Consider the following 26,739-nt stretch of genomic DNA (forward strand, 5'->3'; position numbering starts at 1 on the left):
AGATTTGTATAGCATGTTTTTTATATAATCATTAGCAACCATCTCCTGTACAGTAGGTTGCTTTGTAAGGCAGTGTAAGTGAAATGTTGGAAAGCATATCTGATTTATTAGCCACCAGCTAATAAGTGTTGCTTTTTGCCCCTGTTTACCTGTGAGTAAAATTTGAAACAGTCATGGAAAATAATCTGAATTGTGTGTTAGTGACCAGATGAGATAGATAACCTTGTGTAAATAACAAATTAACAGGCCAGTAATACTGAGTGTAATACCTGGGAATGCAAGCTCTGCCACAAATGCTGCCCAATAAATGGGGCTTTGCAAGCAGAGTGCTACAGGGCACCCCAAAAGGGCATCTAGTGCAGCCCCTCTGTCAGAAGGATCATCTTTCCTTAATCATACCCTGAAGGTCATCATGTTCCAGTTTGTTGGAAAAATTTGCTCCCTGTTGTGGTCTACAGTTTGTTGCCCTCATGAAAAGCCTGGGAATTGCTATCCTAGGGGGTTTTTGTACAACATTGCAAATCTACTCTGTAGCTATGGCAAAAAGGTACAGGAAGAGGGACAGTCACTTGAATGCATCAGACCTGGCTCAAAGTTAGTGGAGAAGGAAGGGGGATGAGATTTGGATTTACTGCATTTTGTGACAGAAGAATACCTTTTTCCCCAATTCCCAAAGCTGGGCTGAGCAGTTGTCTGATGCCTGTTCATAACTTCATATACAATAACCAACATCTCAAGCTCTGCCTGCAGCGTAATGCAGACTTCCAGTCTTTGGTGTGCTCAGTTGGCATGTTGCTTTTCTCCACACTGACAGAAAGGCAATGATACCTGCCAGAGTCCCACTGTTGCTGGAGGTGGTGAAGCCAGGGGCACGAGTAGCAAGGCTGGTGTATCTGGAAGGAAAAGCTTCATCAGCTCAGGAGCATGGGGTGTGAGGTTGTCCAGAACAGTGATGTAATGTGGTAATGTACCAGCAGGTGGATGGGGAAGAAGGAAGTAAATAAATCTAAAAGTTCATAAATGCCCAGCACACACTGGCAGTGGGACACAACCTGTTTTCCCTCAGTTGGTAAGGTGGGTGGAGAGCTTTTGTATGGTGGAGTGGAGGGCAGGGCACTGACCACTGTGTTGCACATGTGCTGTTCTTCTTCGGGCACTGCCTTGGGGAGTAGCAACCTCCTGTCTCCTAATGCGCATTATCCATAAGTGCTCGTAGCTAAACTCAAGGAGTTGTCCTCTCTGCACTGTGGTGGTGCCCACAGGTGCTCTGTGGATCAGGACTCTGTGGTGCTTTGGCGCTTAGGGGAACCCCTTGGGCAGCTGCAGTCGCATGCAGATGTGCAAGAGACTGTGGTGCCTTCGGGGAATGCTGCTATCCAGCCTGCAGTACCTTGGGAGAGCACCTGGTCCTCCCTGTGACCTTCTTGGTGCCGATTGTTCCTTGTTAGAAGGCTCAACTGGAATTGTGTCATGCAAGAGACAAAGTTCATTCATGATCTCGGCTGATGCACTTTTGGGTAAAGATGGACACAGCGTGCGTGACGAGCGGAGATGGTGAGGACTGCGAGACTGGAAAGGACTGGTACTGAGAGCGAATCCTCCTGTTGCTCTCTGAGTCAGACTCCTCAGGGCAAATGCACTGAATTGCTTCACTCAGCTGTGCCCTGTACCACAGGCTGATTTCTGTTTGGGTGCGTGATGTGTGAGTGACTAACCACCATCCTCCATGAAGATCTTGTGCATTCCTGTGGAAAAGGCTGGAATCTGCAGTTCCCAGCTGAAGGGACAGTTAACTGCATTCCTTTGATGTGAGTTACATCACCTCAGCATGGAGGGGGAACATTGTTGTTGCTCCCCAGCTCCAAGGCTTTGTACACCGCCAGGTACTCCAAGTAGCCTTGTAGTAGTTCCTGGTTTCTGTCTCTCAGGTGGGCACTGCACACCTAATGGAAAAAATTATATTGGAAAGAAACAGGATGGAAATAGTCATTTAGTCAGAGAACTGTTTAGTTGTTCTCTTTCCCCTTTTATTGGGATTTTGAACACTTTCCTGAAAATAGAATTTTGCACAAGTAATTTCTAGCTTTTTTTTTCCTACAGAGGGTTTTGTTTTTTTCTCTTAGTTCTGCCTTCTCAGATGTTTTCTGATGTGCTTTCATCTTGGTGGTTGCCATACACTTGCTTGTGAATTAGAATGCATTAAAGAAATTATATGGACATGCTGTCTTTAGTATGTAAGAGGTCTTTATCCCCTGCAGAAGCGAAGTGACCTGTGATAGTTAATACATTTCTTACAAAGACTCCAGGGAAGAGCAATCTATCAGCTTGTAAAATAGATAAGTGAATTCATTTGACAAAGATCAAGCAAAAAGTCTTTGGGAGAGGGGACATAAAGCAAGGTTTCTTACAAGCCTGGTTTGGTAATGGCTGTTTGCTAGACCAGCCACTGTCTCTGATGAGGGCAGTCAGAAGCATTCAAAGGGATGCTTAATTTTGGCAGCTGCAAAGGTAATTTCTTGGAAGCTGGTGTTGTCTGTGTCAATTACTTTATCTTCTTATATTTCTATCCCTCGTTTGCTTTTGATCACAGTTCATTCTTTTTGGGGTTATATTGCTTTGAGGGGGAGTTAATTTCATGATATGAAATGGTAGTGCTTCATCCAAAGAAGGGCTGAATTCTGAATTCTAAGGTCTGTAGTGCCTTTCATAACAAAAGTAGCATCACATCTCCAGTTAATGTAGATCACAGGGAAGCTTCAGAATTCCAATTGAACTGGGTTGCATCCTCATGGCAGACCTTTGTTGCATTTTACCTTTGCAACAAGCTGTCAGTGCAAAATACTTGTTTTTCAATGCGAACGTGATGGGCTTGTAGCTGTTCAGACCTGTCAAACACTGATGGTTGTCTCAGAGGCATCACCCAAGGACCTGCCAGCCCAGCAAGCTCACACTTGGTAGGTTTTGCACTCCTTGTGCTTGGCTCAGTGAATCCAAGGGGAATCAGGAGAGCCTGAGGTTTCAGTGCATTGTTACACACCAGCTGCAGAATCCCATCAGGGAGGTACAGTAGAAATAAAAAGGGCCCCAGCAAGGGTTAATGTACGGGAACAACTGAAATGATGACTGTTGATAAATACTTTATGTAATTAGTATAATACTTTCTTCTGTTAATGAGCTGAAGCTGGGGTGGGGTGCAGCTGCTTGGGGGCAGGGAGCACTGAGGGGGGATTTGAGACTGACGGCGCACTCAGCCTCTAATAATCTACTGGGCCATTTTTAATTCACAATAGTTTTTCAGAATATTTGATGTAGTCCTTTTTTTGTGCTTATTGAAAGTGCCCCTAATGTTTTAATTCCCACCCCAATGGAACAGAAAGTGAATAAACAAGGAAATGAATGGAGATGTATGAAATTATGATCTTAAACTTAACAAGCCTGTTTGTTTTTTCAAGCTGCTGAATAAATCCTCTGTGATTTGTGCTGCAGAGGTCAATGTTCTGCTGTAGGAAATGACTGGTTACATGTCAGTATTCTCCAAGAGTTCATCTCAATTACTGGATTTGTCAAACATGACAAGCCTGAATGACTCTGTGGTGAAAATAGCACACAGTTTGACTATTAAAGTAATTGGAGCATTGACATTTAACCAAACTGCAAGAGAATTGCAGTAATAAGTCTGAGGAGCACTACCACAAGCAAAACAGAGACCAGTATTTTTATATAATAAAATATTTTATATTTTACCGGTTAAACTGGTGCTTTTTTGTGTTTTGATTGAGGTATATTTCAGTATATTTTTAATTTAAATCATACAATTAAAAGGAAATGGTAATTCCTTCTTGCTACTTTTTTTTGAAGAAGTACTAAGATTTGTATAATTAAAAATAATAATGTATAAATAAATAATGTGTAAATAAAAATAATCCATTAATTTGATGCACATTCAATTAAATTCAGTTTTAATATTGGTTCAATTTTAATATTGTTATGAATAATTCATGTATGTATTTTTAATGTCCTCTTAAAGTACACACATTATAAAATTAAAAATCTATGTATGTATATACATATATGTGGAGATCATCATGTGATGATCATCACAGAATTAGGTTATAAATGTGTTTATTACTTGATCTCCACTTGCTACTCTACCTTGCTAAAGAAGTATTTCGTGGCTTTCAAGCCTGAGGTGTGGATATTAAAACTCATTGCTTTAGTAAATGCAAAAGAGCTTTTCTAAAATCATTTGAAAGTCATTTACTTGTCTCCATCTGCAATGAGATTTTATTTTTTTTTAAGATATTATTTCTGATAGTAAATTCTACGTATATAAACTTTTTCAATATAAAGGATTTTGAGAACAATACAACTGTCAGTCACTGTGGCTAATTTGGATTTATACCTGTGGATCAGACGAGATTTTACAGTCACCAAAATTGTGTTTCAGACAATGGCTTAAACGACAGCCTCTTCCAGTGTCTGGAGTAGGGACTGAAGTAATGATGATTTATGACAGTAGTCTGAGGGGGCTCATCCTCAGGTGAGTTACCTGCATTTTGGCACATTAATTTTACCTTATCTGAACTTGAAAATCTGTTCTCTCCCAATTACGGGAGCAATTCTTCATGTGGAAATTGGGACTCATCTGTTCCTGGTGAAGTAAATCAGACAAAATAATCCCAAAAGACAGGGTCGGGAGCATGATGCAACCAACAATATGTCTGAAGTACCTCAATTACATTAACTTATATTTTTTGTGGGGTACAGAGTAAGATTTGCCACTTCTGCAGCCACATCTTAATTATTGTGCTATCACAGCAGCAGAGAGCAGTACTTATGGATTTAATATGTTACTTGCCTTGACTTGCTTAAGTCCCATCTCCGAAGAGCTGTTGAACATAATGCTTAAGTCTGTATCTCTTGTGTAAAAGTATGTGTTTAAATTCATCTGGTTTCAATGAGACTCATACATATAGGTGAGTTTTTAGCTCAGCAGTAAAAATATAAATTGAATATATAAATTGAAAATATAAATTGAACTGCTTTACTGAATTTGGGGCTTGCATGATCCAAAGAATCACCTAGTCACAGCCTAAGTACAGATTTTGGGAAGTCTTTGTAAGGACAGACTTTCCTGTATTTCCCAACGGAAAAAACAAAGGAGAATTCAAGGAAATGCAGATGATGTTTGGCTATCTGTTTGCTGACCTTCGTGTGAAAACTAGCTATTTGTTAGGACCAGAACAAAATCTTTGGATAAACAAAAGGTGCGGGTGAGAGTTGTAGTTTTGGTTTGTTTGTTTTCCCCCTGAATTACATCCTAGAGGTCAGGGCGGGCTCAGGGTTGGGGAGAAGAGACTTAGAGGCTGCTTCAGTTTTTTAGGTACATTCTATAAAACCAGTCATCATCTCCTCTGTCACTGATGTAAATCCATTCCATCCAACGTCCTCACGTTGCTCCTGATTTTCCCCTCGTGTGTTAGAGATCAGATACACTTTCCCAAAGAACAAGCTCCTGTTCCAGAGCTGAAATGGCACTCTCCTTACCTAATATAATTCCATTTACTTGGAGTGTTATGGCATATTGGACTTGCCCATCTTTTAGTGCTCTTGTCAGTTTCACCTGTAAATTAGCTTTGAAGATCTTAAGTCATACTGAAGTGTTCCTCACAGAAGTGCCTCAAGTGAAATGAAGTAAATAATTATAAAGGAACGGCAAGCTGTGCTCTTTTCTGGAGCTCGAGAGTCTTAAAGCGGAAACCTCATATTCATGCATGAAAGAAGAAACTTCCTTATTAAGCATTAAATAGTTTGGACAGTTTCAGCTACAAAGGTTAATGTAGAGCCCAAATCAGCTATTTGGAACATCAGGAAGGGAGGAATGATTTTTTCTGTACTATACAGTGGAGAAACATCCATCAGTTACCTCCAGAAGAAACACCCGTCTAGGAAAAAAGCATCGTGATTCTGAATGAACAGTAAAACAGGAAAATGGTTTGGAACAGTTTTTTTTCCAAAGCTTCTGGAGTAGAAAGAAATCAGGTAAAAACTGGGAGCAACGTTACCTTTCCGCTCTTGGGCAGGGGGATGAAGGCAGCGTGCACTCTGACATTAGGAAAGCAGCATAGCCTGTGTTAGCCATCCAGCCTGTTAACCATGTTTTGAACTTCCAGATGATGGAAACTATGCAGAAATGCCAGATACCAAACACAGTAAATCAGCATCCAGCAAAAGGCTGCTGCCAAGAGATTTCCGAAGCAACAGGAGGACCTTGTAGCAATTTTACCTAACATGTAGACCTAAAGTCTGAACACAGTGAAATAATGTATGGTTCTGGGTGGTAAGAATGAAAATGCTAGGGAGATTTTGCAGATGACTGCCAGGGAATAGCCGTCACTAGAGACACCTGAACAGGTGCCAGTTGATGTTAGGACTTTTGAAACAATCTGCATAAATGCCAGGTGGAAGAGCGCTCATTCCAAAATACCGAGTTTTTCTCTAGATTACTGGCCCTGCAAGATGACAGTTTTTGAGGGCTCATAATAGCAGCTCTAAAATGCAAGAGTGCAGTTACAAAGTGCACACAAAGTTCTTTCAGTCAGATTTCATTCTGATGGTTCTGCAAATTTGCCTAAGATCCAAAGCCATCTACGTTGCTGCTTTACTGAGCAGAACTGTCTGTCCAAGAAGTTTCATCGGCTTGGTGAAACTGAGTTATAAAAAGTTTAATTCAAGAGATTTGTCAGTGATTTGGCCAACAAAAGAAAGCAAATCCCAATATACTTTAGCAAATCCTATTGTAGGTGACTTACATGGAGCAGATGGGGAACTAGGCTGGGTTTTGCTCTGTGGACTGTGATTGAAGAGCTCCATTGATCAGGCTGAGGCAGCTTAAGAAGTTACTGCCATCTAGTTTGCCCTGCCTCTGTTGGAATTTCTTATCCTTGAGGTAAAAATAGCAAAAAGCAGTGTGCCTGCTCCCCAGCCACTGCAGCTCCCAGCTTGAGGGCAGTGTGATTCACCTTCAGGTTTTATTTGGTATTGAAGCAGCTGTAAGCTGAGGCGGCGGGGAACTTGGAGTCACTAACTCATCAGATTTAACTGTGGCAGCGGAGTGGTGTGGGAATTGGATGGGAGGACCAGCGACCTCTTCAGTCACCACTGTTAAATCCAGTAGGAATTGCTTTGCAGAGGGCCTAAAGTCCCGAGAGGAGAAGTTGCAGTGAACCATTCCTTTCCTGCAGCATGGTTGACCCGTGCTTTGCTATCTTCAGGGAATGCAGGAGCCCTCTGTTAGCTGGTAACTGTAGTCATCTTCTTATTGAGCTCCTTTAATGAGTTTGTTAAGAAAACCTTGATGATTAATTAGAAAGCTAATACTAAATACAAGCAGTAAATAAATAACAACAAATATGGAGCACACTCATTTACCGACATTGTTTTAGTGTTTTCTAAGAGATAATATCTTAGTTTTGCTCCTGTAACTGATTCAGGGCAAAAGTATATACTCTCATATGACAAATGACTAACCATGCAGCTGTAAAGGAGTTGTACAATTCAAAGGTGCTTCTGAAGTAATCTTTAAGAAATTGTCAAACTTGTCAAATGTGGTAAGCATGAAGGTATGTTTTTGTTCTGTAATTCTTCCCCTTTTTTAGCAAATTGTGAACTAGAGATCTGATTATTGTTTTTGTTGGTTTGGGAGAGTATCTTTCAGATTTCCAGAGGACCTTCTGCAGGGATCTAAAGTTTTGAATTTACTACAAGGTATTTTGTGATGCATCATGTTATTTTTAGAGAAAAAAATAATCTGTAAGTCCATGAATCTCATCCTTATTCATGCTTATACAAAAGTAAAGCATTTAAAATAAACCATCTCTACTTGCAAGGTTAATATAGACTTGATGTAGAAAGGCATTTTGGCATTAGTGTAGTGCTTAAGCACATGCTTAACTTTGAGTCCAGAAGCTGAAATGGAGCAGTAACCTGGGGCTTTATTCAGCACAACTTAGAAACTTTCTCAAGGAGTAAAGGACTTGATTTTCCTTTCTTCCCTGTGAGGAGACACACCCAAGATTCCTTTTCTAAGGATTTTTACTGTAGCACTCAGGGAGAAGCAGGGAAGTAGCAAAGGACGTTTCCTAGCACATTCTGATACACTGCTACCTTGAGACAGCATAACTTAATCATCATATTTTTTCACTAAAATGATGTGGAAATACTTTAGGTTTATAGTATGGAAACTTTGAGACTTAGTTGAGTTCTGCTTTTGTATTTGGTATCCCACAGCACTTAGGTCTGTGAGCTTGTCACCTCCACTCATAGCCAAAGACAGTGTTCACTTATATAAAACCCTACAAAGTCAGAGCTCTTTTTTGTATTCTGACTTATTATTAACTTCTTCTTAATAGCAGAACTCACAGCTTTCTTTGTTGTTATTTTTATGTTAAGGGAAAAAATAAAGTTGCTTTCATTTTTACATAAGTTCAGTTATTTAATCTGAGTGTGACACTCAGGCTTCAAAGAATTCTGTGCAGTGCATTTTTAATCTGTTATTTTTAATGAATTCTAGTCACTAAGAAATACTGTTATCTAGGTCAAATTTTTTGAATATTATTTTACTGTGGCTACACATCCTGCTGTGCTTTCTCTAAATGAGCTCCCCAATGAGGTCTTGCTGTTTCACTTTCTCACAGCTTTGTGGAGTAACTTTTCTTACTGTAAATGTAGGTTGTGCTTTGTTTTTCAATACAAATGTATTCTTAACTGAACCATCATCCACCCATCTAAGACTCAGTCTTAAACTTTCTTGGGGCACAATGGAAGAGGACATAAAATACTTTTAAATTTTATCATTGATATTTTGATCCTTCCTGGCTGGAAGGAAAGGAAATGAGATGATTGACCCAAAATTTATTACTTCATTTCAAAGATGTTGATATAACTGCTTGTCTGTTGGTCAGAGCAAAATGGCCTCGACCAGGAGGCAGAGCAAGACATCACTTGATGTCATGGAGAGACTTTGAGATTTCTGAGCATTTCTCTTTCTGACCCTTTGTTGTAACATCTCCATCTTTACCCTAACTTACCTCTTAGTATGTGTCCCTAAGAGATTTCTCCGTCCCTTGAACAGAAAAGTCTGGTAGCCATGCCTACAGGAGGGGACATTGAGCAGTGGTCACCTTAGATCACCTAGATCAGTGACAGAGTAAAATTGCAGCAGATTTCCTTCAGTTGGCTTTCCTACCCTTTTCTGACATCATGTTTTCTTCAACATGTATGGATTGGGCACAAACCTTTGTGCTCATTGGTAGAATATCACCATTGTTTCTTTATTTAGTTGAAATCTTTCTTCACTCCTTATGGAATGATTACTTACATAAAGATATTTCCAGGTACATGTCCTAACAAAGCAGTTAATCTCTCAGGATTGTTTTCTTCATCAAAGAAATATTAAAGCTTATAATTGTGATGATTTTCTATGTGGAATGTGAATTTCTGACAGTGATGTCAGATCAGCTTATAGGTAGCTGAAAAGAAAAGCCAGTTTTGTAATCTAAATGGGTAAGAAGAGAAAAGCAGAGGAATAACGTGGAGTTTATAGCAGAAGGAGGATGCTGAAACTGAAAAGATTAGAAGAAAACTGGATGACGGCCAGGTGAAAGCACTTCTGAGGCAGCTCACTCGGTGCTCCCTGTTCTGGAGCTCAGATGTTAGGGTTCTGAATTTCCCATCTCACTGAGGTTTGTGGCAGACCTCAGTACTCTGAAAACAGGGGCTGTAACAGGGCACTCAAGGAGCAGTTGCCCTTAGAAGTTTGGGCTTAAGAAATTCTGGGTAGAGTCACTGGTGCCAAAGCTAAATAAAACTGACTGATCCCAAGGAGTTCTGAGCTCTGAATGCTAGCTTGGATTAAAAACTTATTTTTAATCAATAATTAATTAATTAAATACAATACTGCAGCTTTACTAGAAGTTTGCAGCTAGCATTGACATACAGCCAAAAAAGAAAAAAGGAGATGTGGACCTCAGCCAACAAGAAATTCAGCCATTTCAAGTGACCTGACCTGGTGTAATTTCATTTTCAAGTAACACAAGAAGGACTTCAAAAGGCCCTTGAATAGATGGTGGATAATTGACTCCTAGCAATGAGTGCTGAATATGGAGGTGCCTGTGCTGGTTATTATTAGATGTATTGTCAGCCTTTGACACCACTGATCACAAGGCTTGCTGACACGTGTGCTGTATGATCTACCTCATGCCTAAGTTAAGCATTCAGGCAGGTGGTCAGCGTAACAACAATACCTCTCCCAAGTCTCATTTAAACCCTAGTTTAAAAGTTCAAGAGGGAGTTAAAGTTGGCTTGCTCTCTGCAAAAAGGGAAATTACTGAGGTGAATTTTGCTGCCTGAAAGAGCCACTGGATGTGGATTTGTGTTTCTGTAGGCACCTGTCTCTGATTAGATCTTCCAGCGCTCATTACTGAAAAGGTAGTGCATTGGGACACATCTATGGAAATGGAGGCTTTTTTAGTAGCAGTTTGAAGGTAAAGCAGTCTTTTTCAATCCTTTGCCAGGTCCATAAACATCCAATTCTGCTTTTGTAATGTAAATTAGGTGTCATTAAAGACCATCTGTGGTGCTGGGTTTGTTTTTGTTTATATATATTATATTAGTGCTGAAGACATATATCCTTAGAAAGTACTTGTACCTTTTTATTAAAGGTTAAAATTCTTCTGAAGCATATTTATTTGGACATCTCTGACCAGTGACATTTTGAGATCAAGACCTTTGAGGTTCAGCGTATGGAACAAAATGTTACAATTCTTTTATTTCTGCCATCCCATTCATTCATTGAGATGGCTGAAAGTGTGCCCAGTGAATTCACAAAGAGCTGTATCTTGCCCTCTTCAAAACTGGTGGGCAGGAATGGGAGAGGACAGGAGGGTGGCATTTAGAGAAATACTTTTTTTTTCTCCACAGTGTTGGTTATTTTCCCTATGTAGGTTTGGTGATGCCGCTAATAGCAGAGATAGTACTGATAATGGGCCTGGTTTCCTACAGGAAAAGGTGGGTTCTCGTTCTTTACTTTCTGCTCCTGTATCTATGTAATCATGCAGTGGGAACAGTCTGTCACTGTTGGTTAAGCAGGAGGACTGGGATTCATGAGGACAATGACGGCCCAGAGTCATCCAGAGAAGTTTTAGTGAATTTCAGAAGTGTGTCAAACCCAGCAGCAGGTCGGGGTCCCTCTTCACACTGGGCTGTCACACACTCCATCCGAGCTGGCAGGGAGGGCACTTCCCCCAAGTGCAGCAGCCTGGGCTGACACGGCCCTTCTTTGAGGTGTGGGAGTGGGAGCTGACAGGCATCCCGGCTTTCTGCGAGTTCCCAAAACCTATTGCCCTTTTTTTGGAGGTGGTGGAAACACCTAGATCTAGAACAAGATGAAACAGCATGTGCCTCTGAAAGGGAGCAAACAATAAAACTTCTACGAATCGAGATGATTCATTGCTCAGTGCTGCTCGCTGGGGAAGGGACCAGAGAAGAAAGCAGGACAAAAGACATTGGCACACAATGTTTACGCAAAAATGCTCAGTCCTGCTGCTGAGTTCTTTAATACATCCTAAAGCAGCAATAGGGACATAGCTTTTTGCTTAGCAGTTCATCTTTAAATGAGAAAAACAGCTGATTAAAGTGTGTATCTTATTTGAGCGTTGTGATGGCAGGCTGATGCTCACACACAGAGGCTGACTAACAGTAGCCTAAAGGTAAATGTCTTTACTTGTGTAAGAACGCCAGAAGCAATCTTACATTTAATGCATCTTAATTGACAGTGATGGATTTACTCTAACTTTTTATTTCACTAATGGACTCTGTAACACCTAACATCTACATTGTAACAAATCAATCTTATCTTGACTTCTTTTTTTACAATAAAGGCATGTTTGTAGGCAATTAATTTACCTACAATTTCCATTACCATTGATGTGGCTACCATTTTGATGTGGCTACCATTTATTCTTATGGCTGAGTTCTTGGTGCTTTCCACTGGAGCAGTCTTGGGGGTTTAATCCATGTTTTTGAAATCTAAATTTGCAAGAAGGTGTGGATTTAGAGGAACTCTTAAAATATATTTCTTTTCTTTTAAAATGAGATTCTATTTTTAAAATGCCTACAGCAAGTGTATTTGACTATTTTTAGTACTGTAAATTGGAGCCTAATCTGCCTTTCCCATCCCTATGCAGTAATACCAATAAGATAAATTAATTTACTCTAGACTTTTATTGGTCCCAGTGAAAACAATATCTAGTGAGATTGAGGTAGTAAAGGCTTTGTATATGTAATTTGGATATGTATTTTCAGGAAAGAAATGTAAAAAAACAATTCTGCTGGCTTTGTTTGACCAAATTTGTGTACAAATACAACTAGCAGATTAACAATGCATAATGTGCTCTGTGGGTGTGAACTTCTGAAGAGCCCTCGGCTCTCGATGCGTGACATTTTCAGAGAAGGCAACACCTCCAACAGGCAACATCATATCATCATGTCTGTTCATCTGTTGAAATTGGTTTTAAAGGTATTAATGCCATATTTCATTGAAAAAAGGCTTATCCAACATTGTTTCAGGAGACAATGTTTTCTTTTCAAGACCTGGTTCAGAAAGTGCCATACTGTTTGGATGACAGCTGGATATATTTTTAGGTTGATGTGTTATTTTTGAGAACTGTGACTCATTGTAAATTGGTTTGGGGCTCTCTTCTTCCTTTGTGTTCTTTTCTCCTTGCTTTGTTAACTTACTCCTCATGCACTCCAGAGATTCTCTTCATGCAGTGGCCTGGTTTATGTCTTTTACTTAATATTGTACAATCTCCCACCACTTACATATGGTCAAAAATTGCATCATCAATTTTATTCTTGTTATAATATTACCCTAGAATCTTCCAAGCAGATTATCATACGTTATCAGTGTAGCAGCAATGTCCCTGGGGCATCTCTTCCCAGGCAGTATCCTAATGGAGTGTTCTCCACAGCATCTTTTCTCGCTCTTTCTCTGTGTGGCAGTGGACAACTGTTCTGAAGAGTGCTTCTTCCCAGACCTGCAGGTCCAGTCCCCTGCTAATTTGTTTAGCAACACAATCAGTGCTGCTGTTCCTAGCAAGATGAATTTCACTGCTCTGTGGATACAAAAATACAAGCCACAGATGCCTAGCTCTATTGGAAAGTGAAATCTTAATTCAATAGGAAACACAAACTTTCCTTACTTTGACTGAACATTTAAAATGTCTTTATAAAAAAAAATTCATCTCATTGAAGCAGTTTCACACTGGTTTTATGCTAAAGCTTGCCAATTTCCCAGCTGCCTGCTATTCAGTAAAAGACAGGTAGCATCCTCTGTTGTGCTTTTTTGACCCAGATTCTTTATTCACTTACGTCAGTGTTTGCAGTAAACAGGAATTTGCAATAACCAAGTGCTGAATCCTGTTGTCTTGTGACTGAACTTTTCAATCTTTGAATAAGTACCCAGCAGCAGAATAAAAATGAAGCAGAGGAATAAAGCCTGAAATACTCAATAAAAATACAAGTGAGGATCATTTCAAAAAATGGTTTATAGGAAGCTATACTGGAGGATTTGCATATGTTGCAATTTACAATCACATCTGCTTTGCACAGTCCACTGTCACTTCTGTATCCTATTCCCATCATAGCCAATGCACACAAGCCTAAATGTGGAAAAAAACAGACTTCTGAAGAAATTTTCTTCCCTGCCCCCTCCTCTCTGCATTTTTATGACACTGTTAACCTAACTGGGTTATGTGTAACTTGGTAAAGTGTATCGGAGTGTCATCACTGTTTTTGAGCTGGATTTGTGCAAGTTGGCAAAAGTAAAACAAATTCTACTTTTTCAAAGTTGTAATAACAGCAACAAAAGGAAATCAACTCAGAAGCCTTTAACTAATTCAGAGTAAGCTCATATATCTCCCTGGGAGGCAAAGCTGCGATTAGCATGTTTGAATGCCTTACTACAAGTGATACTTTGTGGAAATGCAGCACTTTTTGTGGGAATGAAAAGTGCAGTTGGGAAGCAGGCTGTTGATTAACAGAAGAGTTAGTGTAGTGTTTGCTGTGATTTCATCCTAGCTTAACAGAGCAGAACCAAACTGAACAGCCAAAAAATCAGGCAACCAAGAGCCTTGTTGTTGTTTTTTACATCCTGAGAATTTGACTTTATACATTATTCTAGTTCCCTGTTGTCCTGGAAACAGGGGGCTTGAGGGGCAGAAAATACTGGTGCTGGTTTTAATTCAAGCTTCCAAATGTTACGGAATAGGTTCCTCAATTTTTCTGACATTATTACTAGCTGTTACAAAGCTTGGAAGTGAACAAAGCAGTTTTATGTAGTGGAAATTTTATCCATGTTTTAGTCTGAGCAGAAGAAATAGGAAGGAAAGAGAGTCTCCATAGAGTAAAGGCATCATGTTAAACCTCTCTTGTACATGCACAAGCAAACTCATGTGCAAATGCTCACCTGACACACACTCTGTGACACACTTGGATTTGTGCTTCAGGTCTAACTGAGTGGACACTACTTTGCCACTGACCCAACAAAGGTTGTTGTGGTCTGCATGTTCTCAAGGTTTTACAGAAATACTGTGAACAAATTAGGTGCATTCTGACATTGATAGACAACATCGCTAAATACATACACTCAGTGAAAATTAGTATTAACAATGCCAGAAAAACACATCTAGTCCTTCAGATAGGCAGTCCTTTCCAAGTTTTTTATTGATACCCTATTTTCTTACATGTAAAAAGCAATATTACCACAACCTGTTGTCAGATGAGGGTAACTGATGGATGAAGTTTGCTTTTAGTGTTAAACTGTATGATAATGCAGGGTGACAAAAAGTGAATTATAGATCAGTGAAAGATGAAAAGTGCTTCTTCCATAGAGTCATTGATATTGTGATATGGCAAAAAGACTCTCTCTGCATGTGCTGCTTTATGAAATTATTTGCATTGCTTGCTGTTCCTGAGCTACTGAGCCACTTTGGTGCCTCACATCATATATGCTCATGTTCCAGCAGAGAACAAGACAATACCTTCACATCCTGGGAACCTTAAAGCAGACTCTTAGCACAGATCCTTGGGAAGAGGATTGGGGAATTCTTCCTGCCTCTCCAGCCTCAGATCCCCATGTTTGCCCAGCAGTAACTTGGTAAAGGCAGTGATAGCTGTTTTTCTTTGATTCTAGCATTAATGAAGATGGTGGTTCATTTTGGTCAAAGAACACATAATACTGTTCCCAGGTTTTGGTGTCTTACTAAAAAACCCTCAACAGCAAAAAATCTATGGGGGATTTTGCCTCATCTTCTAGAGTGACTTGATGTATTCATGTCTCTGTTTCATTTTTTCTTAAGCAAAGTACACTTTGTAAACTAACTTTCCTTAGCTGAAGGCCTATTTATAAGTGGGTACTTAAACCTGCATGACTGCAGATGAAGACACCCTGTGCTGCTGAAATGCCCAGGGTTGTCCCAGGTCTGGTCTGAGGCCAGAGAGCTCTTTTGGCGGCAGCAGCACACTGTGATGTCTCCCAAGGTTGGAGTAGGTCTTCTCTGCCCCCAGCTGTATCACTCATGACACAAATCTGCCCTGAGAGCATGGTTTCTGTGAGGCAGCCTTGCCTTATGCTATGGAGGACATCATGCTGTGTCCAAAATGCAAAAGTAAAAGGCTGCTGGGGGCAGGTCTGGGATGTGGCTTGCACTCTGAACTGGCTGTGAAGGGGCACAGCTGCACAATGTGTAAACCATCACCCACTGCCTGTGGCTGGCACCACTTGGCATCTGAAACACCAAGAAACACTGTACAAAAAACAGGCTTCCAGACCCATAAAGACATGTCACTTGTATTGCAGCTGTATATTAATTGTGCAGCTCTAAACATTAGCAAGAAAAGATGGTTTCATTACTAATATTGGTGAAAAATCAAGTGATGTCTTTGTGACCACTCTGAACAGGACTGTGGTTGTAAGCCCAAAAAAATGCAAACTACAAAGCTTTCTTGTTTCCTGTGATCAAGTTATATTCTCACATGAATGTGCATAGCAACAACTTCAGAAAACAAAGAGTATTTGTTCAAAATAAATTATTATTCAGTCCTTTTTAATTTTGCATAGAGTGACCCTTTATATTGAGAAGCTCAAACATATCTGTGAATTTTTTGAGTGCCTAAAATTCTCAGCATATTTAAATTGCACTTATTAGAAAGGGAAACAGTGAGCATAGCAGTTGCAAGGCTTGCAAGGAAGAAGAGGGAAGAACCAAAGGTAGTGCTGCCTTTTTTTTTTTTTTGCATTGGTCTTTTGCATGCAGCTCTGACTCTCATTTTAAAAACTCTTGGTGTGTGATGTTATGTGATGGTAATTGTAAAGCAGAACAAAAGTGGATGTGCTATTGATTAGAATTATGAAGCTTAATGAAGTAAATGCTAGGGCATAGCCTCCATACTGAGGAGGCTTACAGTGCAAGTTTTTGCTCAGAAGGAAAACCAAAGTAATCCAGACTGTGTTTATGAATGAAGGCTGGTTGAACACTAGGGATTTAATATCTATGCTGCAAGAGCTGCCACACTTGATTGGTAACAATATAGACGTAAGTTGTGTTTAGCTTTATTTCCAGATGAAGGAATTCTTGTGTGTCCCCTAGTACTGGTTCAGGGTTGTGATGCCTGTAGATTTCCCTTGGCTGGTTGTGGGAGGTGATCATGAGGTTCTTTGAGACCACAGGGTTTCAGTCTCGTTTCTTTCTGCATCTATTTTTGCTTGAAAGGATATTTCTCAAGACAGAGGCTCTCTTTATATCTGTTTTCACTGTGGCATTAACCCACTGTCAGTGCTTAACAACGAGTATGTAGCATTGCCCTGAAAACCAACATGAAAAGAACTTTAAAGTGGCAGAAACAAGCTCTTAGAAGTTAGGAAAAGCCAGATGTGTGGCTTCTTCTGTGCCTCCGATTTGCCTTATTATTCATACATATTGTGTTACAGTCCCAAATTACGTCATTGCAGCCGTTTTTCCAGAGGACCAGCATTCCCTTTGAGCATGAGATGAGCAGTGTTCAGGACATGAATCAGTTTGGTCTAATGAATGAGGATGTTGTCAGAGAAGTTAATCTAGGGATTGCAAATGGTGTGATGAAGAGCAAGGATGGCTTCAGGAAAGGAAATGACAGTCTTGTGTGTAAATCAGATGAACTGGAGGCAGGAGACTGTGCTGCTGGCACTGCCCCAGGGTGGCAGGGAGAAGGATAGCACTGGGATCAGGAACTGACTCTGAGCAGTGTGAGAAGGAACAAGTGCAGCCAGGCTTGTCTATCCCTCTTGGCTACTGGCCATGGGCAAGCCAGACTGCTCTGGTCCCCAGGGTTCCCAACACTGTGACAGCAGCAAGCAGGGTTGGGGGGCAGCTTCGGATGTTTTGTTGTCCCAAGTCTGGAGGGTGCAAGCCAGTGGTGGATAATGATCATTCTCTGGTTTGTTGTGCAGGGAGAGGCAGTGACTGTCCAGGTTTGAAGATGTGGAAAAATTCATGTTGGTCCAGAGGTAGTGTTGGCAGAAGGCCACCAGGCTACCATGCCTGCCAAAGGCAGCACGGGAAAGTTTGGAGCCACGAGCTGGGAACAAGTGTCAATGCAGGTTTTGTTTGAGTGGGCAGGATGTGGGCCATGAGGCTGGATCAGAGGGCTGCTGAGGACAGCAGGACCACTGGGAGATGTTAGGAGCGTGCAATCCTTAGCTGCTTAGATCTTTGTGGCTTTGTGGTTACTGGCATGTGCTCTCCAACTGGCCATAGTAACACTCCATTCCTGGTCTAGCAATGCTTAGTGAGGAGCTAACAAACATTTTGCAGAGCCTTATTTGCAATGGGAAAGGCACTGAAAATTATTGAAATATAGTCCTGGTGATTATATTGTTTGATGGAGAATAAAAATAGAAATAAAGTTAAGGCCCACGTTTGAAGCTTAAATCTTTCTGTTGGGCTTCTAATTGTCAGCAGAGTTAGGAAGAAGCAACATTTCCAAGTTCGGCATTCCCAGTTCAGGTCATGATTTCAACCCATTTCTAAAAATCACATTAGCAAAATTGTTGGAATAAGATGGTTGTGCAAGGACATGCTGGGATACTGGCATAGAAACAGGGTGGTAAAGTTTGCTTTTGGGTCTTTGGGAAAAGCAGGAAACCTGCTGCTGGTACTTGTTCCTTGCCACACACTTCAATGTAAGTATCATCTTTATTCATTCCAGGAGCATCTAAACTAATCAGATTACTCTTGTGTGGTTCTTCCTGCAGGACAGAAATGGGTTTAAATCCTTTCCAGGTGAGCCAGGAGAATTCAGTTAATAACACTGAGCCATTTACACTGGAGTGCCAGCAGATCACTAAAATAAATTCAAGTTACTTGGCATGCCTTTGATAGGACATCTGCTGCTGAATTTCACCTGCTAACATCTGGGTCTAAGTCCTTTTCTAAAATAGGGGAAAAAAGTTGTCTTGGAGAAAGTGTTGGCATTTCTACTGCATTAAAATTCACTTTAAGCATTTTGTGTACCATTTCTCTAAGGATGAGCAGGTGGTAATTTTAACAGCAAGGCTTACACTTTGTCTTCTTCCTGGGGATCTTGAAACATTTTTGAAATGTGAAGGAACATTTTCATTCAGTAATCAAAATGTGTTTGCAATAAAGCTTTCATTTTCTTAGAGAGCTGTAATTAATATATAAGAAAGCACTGAAAATATGTTTTTCTTTTCTTGACTTTTCAGCCCATATTGTTCATTTAGCTGTCACAGCTTACTGGAAAACAATGTATGCTGCTCTTTTTAAAAGAAAAGAGATCACACCGATGTTTTGATGTGTGAATTGCTGAAGAAAATCTGCAGGTTAATTTAGCCTTGTGATTTGATGGATCTTTCCAATTGGGTTAATGGTGATCACTGCAGCTCTAAGAGTGATGAAGGTGGCAGTGGTAAGAAATGACCACTCCTTGTTTTGCCAGCAGAAAGGCAGGTCATGGCACATTGCTGAGACATTCAGCTCCAGAATGTCCTCCCCCATTCATGGAGGGCGTCAGCATGATTGAGAACCAGCAAGGAATTACAAACAGATAGCAAGCTGTTGTGTGGTCACATGAAAACAGCAGAAAATTTTAACCCTGGCCAGCTAGAAATGGGCCAAATGACTAGGGAAAAATATACCATCTGATTCTTCACTACCATCCATTCTGAATAGACAAGTGTAGTTACACCAGTGTTTTCTCAGCCAGCAAAGCTATTTTAATGAGGCACCATTCTTGCACTGTTTTCCACCCACTTCCACTGTGGGTGAATAATGTACTGGATGATTAATTGTAGGGTTGTCCTCCAAACCAGACCCAGAATTTGTGTTTATTTTTTGGTTTGGTTTGGTTTTCTAATCATCTTTTCTCACTTCAGTACAGTTTTGTTCAGTACAGTTTGTTTGTATAGTGTATGGTTGCATCAGCATGACTGAGGGGATGGAGGACTGCATGAAAGAAGCAGAAAAAGAAAGAAAAAAGTGTGAAGACTTCTTAAAACTACATTTGTCATCACATGACATGTTTCTGTATCTCTGCTTTCATTTTTGCAGAGTGAAGGTGTGCAGTGCCACTGTTCTGATGTGACAGCACCTTTTTAGGAGTTTTCTAATGAAAGAGGAAGGGGAATTGTCAGAAAAAAAAAAAAAACATTATCTGTCACTTCCCAAATAGTATATGGAAACAAAGCAGTTTCTTGTAATGAAATATTCCTTGTTGTCTGTCAGGTTATGGAAGGGGTCTGCTGAGGATGTGAAAGTAATAGCATGTATACAGGAGATAAGGATATACAATGTGCACGTGGACTTGTGGACTTGCCTGCTCTGGCACCAGGAGATTGGGAGTCTGAGCTGGAAGTAGCTCAGGGTCACTTACAGTTAAAAAAAAAAATATATATATATATAGAGAGAGAGAGAGAGTATAGAGAGAGAGAGAGAGAGAATGTGTATATATATATATACACATATATATACACATATAACTAGAGGGGGTGCGTTTGATTAATTTGAAATTATTTTTTATTCTGTAGCTATGGAAATTTTAATTCAGCTTCATGGCCACATTTAAAGAGTTATCAGTGTTTAGAAGGGTAATTACATTATGCATGAAGCCATAGTTTGAAACCAGCAACTTCTAAACAAACTGTTAAATTAGAAACTTTTTTTTTTGATCTCTCAGTGCTTCAGGTACATATAAACCAGGTTGTATTAAACTGATTAATACTGTTTTGTAATGTTAATTCAAGACAGATTGCCCTATGATGGGATAAACCATCAAGTTGGGTGCACACATAGCCATCTTTGAATGCCAGATGCTGTATGTTGTCCAGTCAGTTTGTTACTCACTGTGAACAGTTCAGGATAAACCTGGAGCTAGATAAATCAAACCCAGTGTGCCAGAGAATGGCAAACACACTTGGAAAAAGTTTATTTTCTTTACAGACCAACAGGACAAAAACCTGGTGTTTGTCTAACTGCTGACAAGCAGTGGTTGATCTAGATCCATTTTTCACAGTGATCCTTTAACTTCTCCAGAACTGCAAGGTTTTGGATTAATCTTCTTTGGTGCCAGTATATGATAAATTGTAACTCTGTCACAAAAAATGTGCAACACTTTTGTATCAAAATAAAGCCCCTTAAAGCAGGGATGTGTACAAAAATAAGTGGATTAGCTTTTTACATACCAAGAACAAAAAGGACACGGAATCCTCAAAATTAAATTTGTTTGAAAAACAAACTCAAATGAAGCCAGCACTTTTAATCTACTAAAGATGTAAATGGCTGCTCACCTTGCAGAGTTCAAGGTGATATTACAAGGATAAGACCTAGTTCTGTATACTTCCAGTCATAGTGAAACTAAGGGCACCTGCTGTGTTTACAGCTTTGAATATCAAGTGAACACATTATAGCTTGTACACAGTAAGCACAGTGAACTCCTTCTGGTTGGTGTGTGGCTCTGGCCATATATTGGCCTGGAAGGTTGCATTGGCAGAGCTTTAGCACCCAAGAGCTGCATATTCCTGTCCCTCCATAGCCCATGCTGGCTGCAACCTGCAGTATTGATCTAGTTAACCCTTGCTAGAAGGCAGACTAATGCTCTCACTGCTAAGCCTACTTATAGGACTTGCTGTAGTTTCCATTTGCTTTGACCCTGTGTAGCTGTGGAGGCCTTGGTGCCCTTGGTCTGAGCTCAGTAAGTCCCCAGGTGGTCTGTGGGATGGTACTGTCTTCATTGGCTGCAGAATTTGCAACACAGGGCTGTTAGTTTTTTGAGTCTTGAGCTGGCAATGATAGGATGTATAGGTCTAAATAGCAGGCCTGGGCTTGGCCAGAATTCCTGCAGGATCTGGGGGACAGCAGCAATGTAGGAAATGGCATAGCTGGTTGGTGACTTCCCTCACCTGAGAGCTTGGACTGGTTTCTGTGTGTTCTGGCTGCACCCAGCAGAGGAAACACCGGGCATGGGCTTTTGTCCATCTGAACCTGGCCTGGGCAACTCTGCCTTTTTCTGTAATGTACAGGGCTTTGTACCTGTCTTCAGTCATTGCTAGCTGTGGGGTGAAGGGACGGGGGACAGTGTCCCTCTTCCACATGGAGACACAATTCATTCCTCTCACAGTCCAGAGAAGTGCATTTACGTTCAAGCAAGGAGAGAACAGGCCAAGGAAAGGGACTTGTCCCTCAAAGCTCAGACTGAAACTGCTCTGGGCAAGATCTGAAAAGAGAAAGGGGAGATAGCATGGCCATGGGTTCCTGCTTTGGTATTCTACCAGCTACATGATATTTGCTAGCTGCCACTTCATCCAGCAAAGACCTCTCTCTGGGAAGAGCCATTGTTATTCTAATACATGCTGCAAAACTGTTTTGTGATTAAAATTGGAAAGTGGGATTTGGAATGTCCTTCCTGCAAAAAATAAGACTCTTGTTTAAAATTGTAAAGGAAACAGCAATAGAATAACTCAGTTTTCCATGAAAGAGCTGTTTTCATGAAAATCTTGCAAGCAGCCTGTCTCAGTTACTTAAGGGAGAGACCAACAAGATGCCTTTTGTAATAGGCTGTGCACAAATTTGCTTCCAGCCAAACCTACATGTCTCAGTTAAAAGCCTATATTTTCCTAGAATATGTGAGTCATTTTATCCTCCACTACATAGATTCCTAATTTTTTTGTAAGTATGTCATCTGAAAGGAAGTTCATAGCCACAAGTAAGAAACTGGTCTGATGACACTGGTGACAAAATTAATAACCGTGGATCTCATTTTCTGAAAGAATGCAGCTGTTAGTGTATTCAGTCTGCACTTAAAAGTCAAACCAGTTAGATTGTGTTAATAGTCCATTGGTAAGGAGGAGGTAAGATCCACTGAGTTTTGCATTTACTTCCAAAAGTTAGATGGCAAAGCAGTAATTTTCAGAAGTGCCAGGATGTCAACAAGCAACAGGGGAGTGATGTGAGGGTTTGTATGGGGGAGGGAGGAGAGCATGGAAGCTGTAAATATTCCTCTACATCAGCTTCTGTGAATTCAGAGAATAAAAACACTTGGATTATGTGTTTGCATGACCTGAAAAGTACTGCTTCTTAAGTATTTAGTCAGCTTTGCATTTCTCTGTTGTTTTGCTATTATTTTTGCTATTACTATTAAGAGTACAGTAACATTTCAGTATTGCAGTTATCTTGGTTGTCTGTACTCCTTGAAAAACTGGCTTCCACTGTTTTTCAGCTGCAATTGATATTTGACATATTTTTAGGTAACAGAAACAGGACTTTTAGACTAGATTTTCCTTTAGGAATTCTTAACAAAGCACCTTGCAGAAATTTGGAATATTTGGCTTTGAGTGCCTTGAACTAGCTGGCAGAGTCCTAGAGCAGGGAAGAAGGCAGGCAGCATGGCTCAGAGTGAGGAGAGTTTGCCTGGGGCTTGGGGATGTCATCACAGATATCCCTCTATTAACAAATATCCACCTCATATAAAATATGGTGCCTCAAACTATATCCTTGAAGAAATACTCTGGGAGGCAGTGATGTGATTTTGGAGGTTTTGGGGGTTTTTGTTTCGCTAGCCATAATAACAAACTACCTGCGTAATTTTTTTCCAAGGTCCTAATGTTTCAACAGAATTTATGCCTCTCAGACTGCAGGGAAAAAAAAAGCCAAGAAACACACAAAATTATTAAAATTATTAGGTTCAACATCTCCAGACTGTCTCCATAGTTTTTCTTCAATTTTGCCATTAACCAAATATGTCACAATTAGAAATTGTGTAGTAGAGCCTTGAGGAGGCTATCAGAAAAGCCCAGTAAATCCTTCAGACTGGTTCACCACCTTTCCCATTTAGAACACAGGGAAATCAAGGGAAACAGAAGGAAACAATTAACACATCAGGTATCTCTGATATATTCTTTCCTATATTGCCTTGGTTTTCACCCTCTTATTTCACAGACATCTACCATCAGCCTTTCATTATCAACAGGTTGCTGTAGAAACTGTAAAGGAGTGTTTCTCTGTAGAAGTCAGCCACCAAGTGTTGTGCTATTCTCCTTTACATGGTTTTTAGATGCCTGATATCCTCTTGAAAGATCCAGTTTGTGCCCAGAAAAGCCATCCCTGTGACCTCTCAGTCTGCACTCACTTGTGCTCACAGATAAGGGAAGCTTGATCATTAATTTTATATATCCACAGAAACTGTGCTTCTGCAGCAGTGCTGCCCTGCTTTTGTTTGGTGCTGCAGTTTAGGGGTCAAAAGTGCATGGGCTTAATATTTTATTTGTGCCTCTTCCATGGCAGAAAGGCAAGACACGTGTACCCTTGCCTGTTCCTGTGGCAAAGGCTTTTCATCCTGTGAGGTGCTGAGAATTTGTGCCTCAGCTCCATAGGGGACCCAGAAAAATCTGGGGCACGTCTGCAGCCTATGGCCGATCCAAACTGACATTTGCATTGGGAAGAACAATACATAATCTGACATTTGTGTATAGAATGACTGTGTGAGGAAATAGTGGTTGCTGCTGCATTTTATGTGATCAGAATAATATCTCTGAGCGCTGGAGGAGTGTTGGGGCTGATACAAGCAGTTTTGTGTGTGTAGGACTCTGTCAGAATGAGCAGATATATATGTATATGTGTATTGCATGGCTGATCTCTCAATTATCTTGATTTTACATTACACTACAGTCTGGGAAGACTCTCTAGATAGCGTGACTGAATGCTGTTGCAAAGACAGAGCTTCCACTTTACGGAAGCAATTGAAAACTTAGATGATCTGCTTGGGGCTGTTGCAGTCTGGGAAAATCGTGATTTGTGTTATAAAGTAATGCAGACTAGTTCCTCTTGGCTATGTTTTGGTGCCGTATTCCAATTTGTAGAAGATACATCAACCCTGTTGCCAAGTGCACATTGGTTCTACAAGCACATGTGTGGACATGAGGGTGCACACTGCTGTGTTTCTCATATGGAACATCAGCTAATTAAGCAGAGTACAGTAAAGTCTCCCACACAGATCATTTTCCTTTTGTATTTTATCACTTCTCCTCTCCTGAGCTGAAGAATAGCCACAGACAGAAACTAGGTCTGCCTCTGACAAACAGGGTCCATTTTCATTTCAATCACTTTTAAATGATTTCACTTCAAGGAGGTACAAGTAGGATCCTTGTAGATGAAAATCCATTGCATCAGAAAGCAGTTTTAAGTAGATTTTCTTAAATGCCACCAAAAAAATGGTTAATTTTGATAGAGCATGTCAAGGGGGAAGGGATGAGGAACAGTTGGTATGCTGTAGAGAGGCCCTCCTTTGGTGCTGGCCTAAGAGCAATAACATGGAGCAGCTCTTCTGATGCATTATTGGGTGTACCTAGTGATTCCAGAGAACCTTGGGCAGTGTCTGTGGGCAGCTGCTGGGAGGTAACTGTCCTATACATAAGATAGAATGACTGAACATTTTCTGTCTTTCAGTACTGAAAGATAGAATAGCTACAACATTTTGTTTCATGACAGCTAGATTTCATGTCTGTGTCCACACTGGGCAGGCTCCAGGATCCTTTATGTGCTTGAAATGAGGAGCCTCAATCACTCCATTTTACAGTCAGCTAAGTAGCTAAAGACCTGCCAGTATCAAGATGCTCAGGAGGCATCTCTGCTGTTGCTGCTGCCACACGAAGATTTCACTCTTGGAGAAGCTATTCCCTGTTATAGTGAAGCCTTTGTAGCGTCTTCAGAAAATTGCTTCTGTGCTTTGCCTAAGACAGGATTGGTGAGTTAAAGGCAGGCTGTGCTTCTGCATAAACTGAATTCCTCTTGTTGCTGGAGTTCAGTGGAAATGTCTTAGAGCATGAGCTGTTCTTCCTGCCACTCCCTGAGATAAGTCTCAAGTGCTCTGGATAGGAACCTCTGGTCACAGGAGGAGAACTCTTCCCTGGTGAGGACTGTTGGTCACTGTTGGGACTGTGATAAGACCCAAACCAATTTCCACTGAATTTCCACTCTTTCCAAGCTGGTTATTCAAATTTGCTCAAAACTAAAGTTCTACCTCGTAAAAAATTGGTTTTAAGAGGGCAGACTGGCATCACCACATGCAACAAGCTGACACCTCTATTGTTCTCTTAAGTAACCTGATAAAGAGCCACTTGCCCCCATGCTGCCCTGTCCTGACTTGACCCTGACCTTATAAACTGCTTAAGGGAGTGCGTTGGCTTCTCTCTCTTCAGTTGCTGCCAGTGGTTTGAAAGCTTCATTCCCAGTTCATGTGGCTGAGCTAAGGTAAGTGTTCAAACACTCACCTTGTCCTTAAGAGCATTTTTTTAATGGAAGAGTTGCTGCTGAGCCACATCTGACCAGCAGCACAGCACAGGCATCTATTCATTGTCCAGGAGTGGTCACTAGCTGGTGCTTCAGAGGAAAACCAGTTTTCACCTTGGCTGTTAAACAGTACATCCTTACAAATTCTTTAGGGAGAATTGCTAATTAAGCATGATGGCTTTTGTTCTTTGGTAACACTGGCAAGACAACAAAGTCTTGTCAGACTCTCTGTCTCTTATGCTGTGTACATTTTACACTGAAGCTCTAGAAAAGCAATGAGTAATTTCTTTGCATGGCTACTGGCCCTGTGCAACTGCTGTGTTACAGCCAAATGTTGTGAGATGGAAAATGAAGGGAGGAATTAAATTTGTCTAAATTAAAAGGAAAAAATAAGAAACAAAATAATTGTTAATAGCCTCTTAATAGGACTTTCACAGCATGCTCTGTCACTGGAACTTATCTCTCTTCAGGGCAGCTTCCCTACCTGATTAGCTGATTACAAAATTTCCATGAATAGCTAATATGCTCTATCAAATCTTCACCTCATCCTCAGACATCAGCGATGATCAGGGACCTTGGTTAGGAAGGAGCAGAGAGAACCTTGTTCTACTGGGTTTCAAGTAATTCATCAGCAAAATACACTTATGATTCTTTTCCTTTTTGCTAACTGCAAATTTTTGGTTTGGTCTGTTTCCTTCCAAAAGTTTGAGTTGTTTACTTTGGGGATTATGTCTTTTATGAAAATAACCAGGATGCCAAATGCAGATTGTCAAGCTTGCCAAGTTACTAGCACACTGGTTGCCAGAGGAGTTTTGCTTCCTGTATTGCCTGTAAGTAGATC

General features: G+C 40.6%; 1 protein-coding gene across 24 annotated transcripts in view; it reads left to right on the top strand.

Moving 5' to 3' along the window:
- Positions 1 to 26,739, top strand: part of LOC134422090 (poly(rC)-binding protein 3-like) — a 495,993-nt gene that overhangs the window by 393,744 nt on the left and 75,510 nt on the right. Inside the window, exon 5 of one of the 24 annotated variants that reach the window (XM_063163908.1) lies at positions 4,448 to 4,540. The exons of 22 other annotated variants lie outside the window; for them this stretch is intronic. The gene's annotated coding sequence lies outside the window, so the exon portion shown is untranslated. Of the gene's footprint in view, positions 1 to 4,447; positions 4,541 to 10,520; positions 10,545 to 26,739 lie in introns of those variants that run through there. One more of the 24 variants, XM_063163954.1, reaches the window with a different exon arrangement.

This window comes from Melospiza melodia, chromosome 1 (genome assembly GCF_035770615.1).
Source record: "Melospiza melodia melodia isolate bMelMel2 chromosome 1, bMelMel2.pri, whole genome shotgun sequence".
NCBI classification, from domain to species: domain Eukaryota; kingdom Metazoa; phylum Chordata; class Aves; order Passeriformes; family Passerellidae; genus Melospiza; species Melospiza melodia.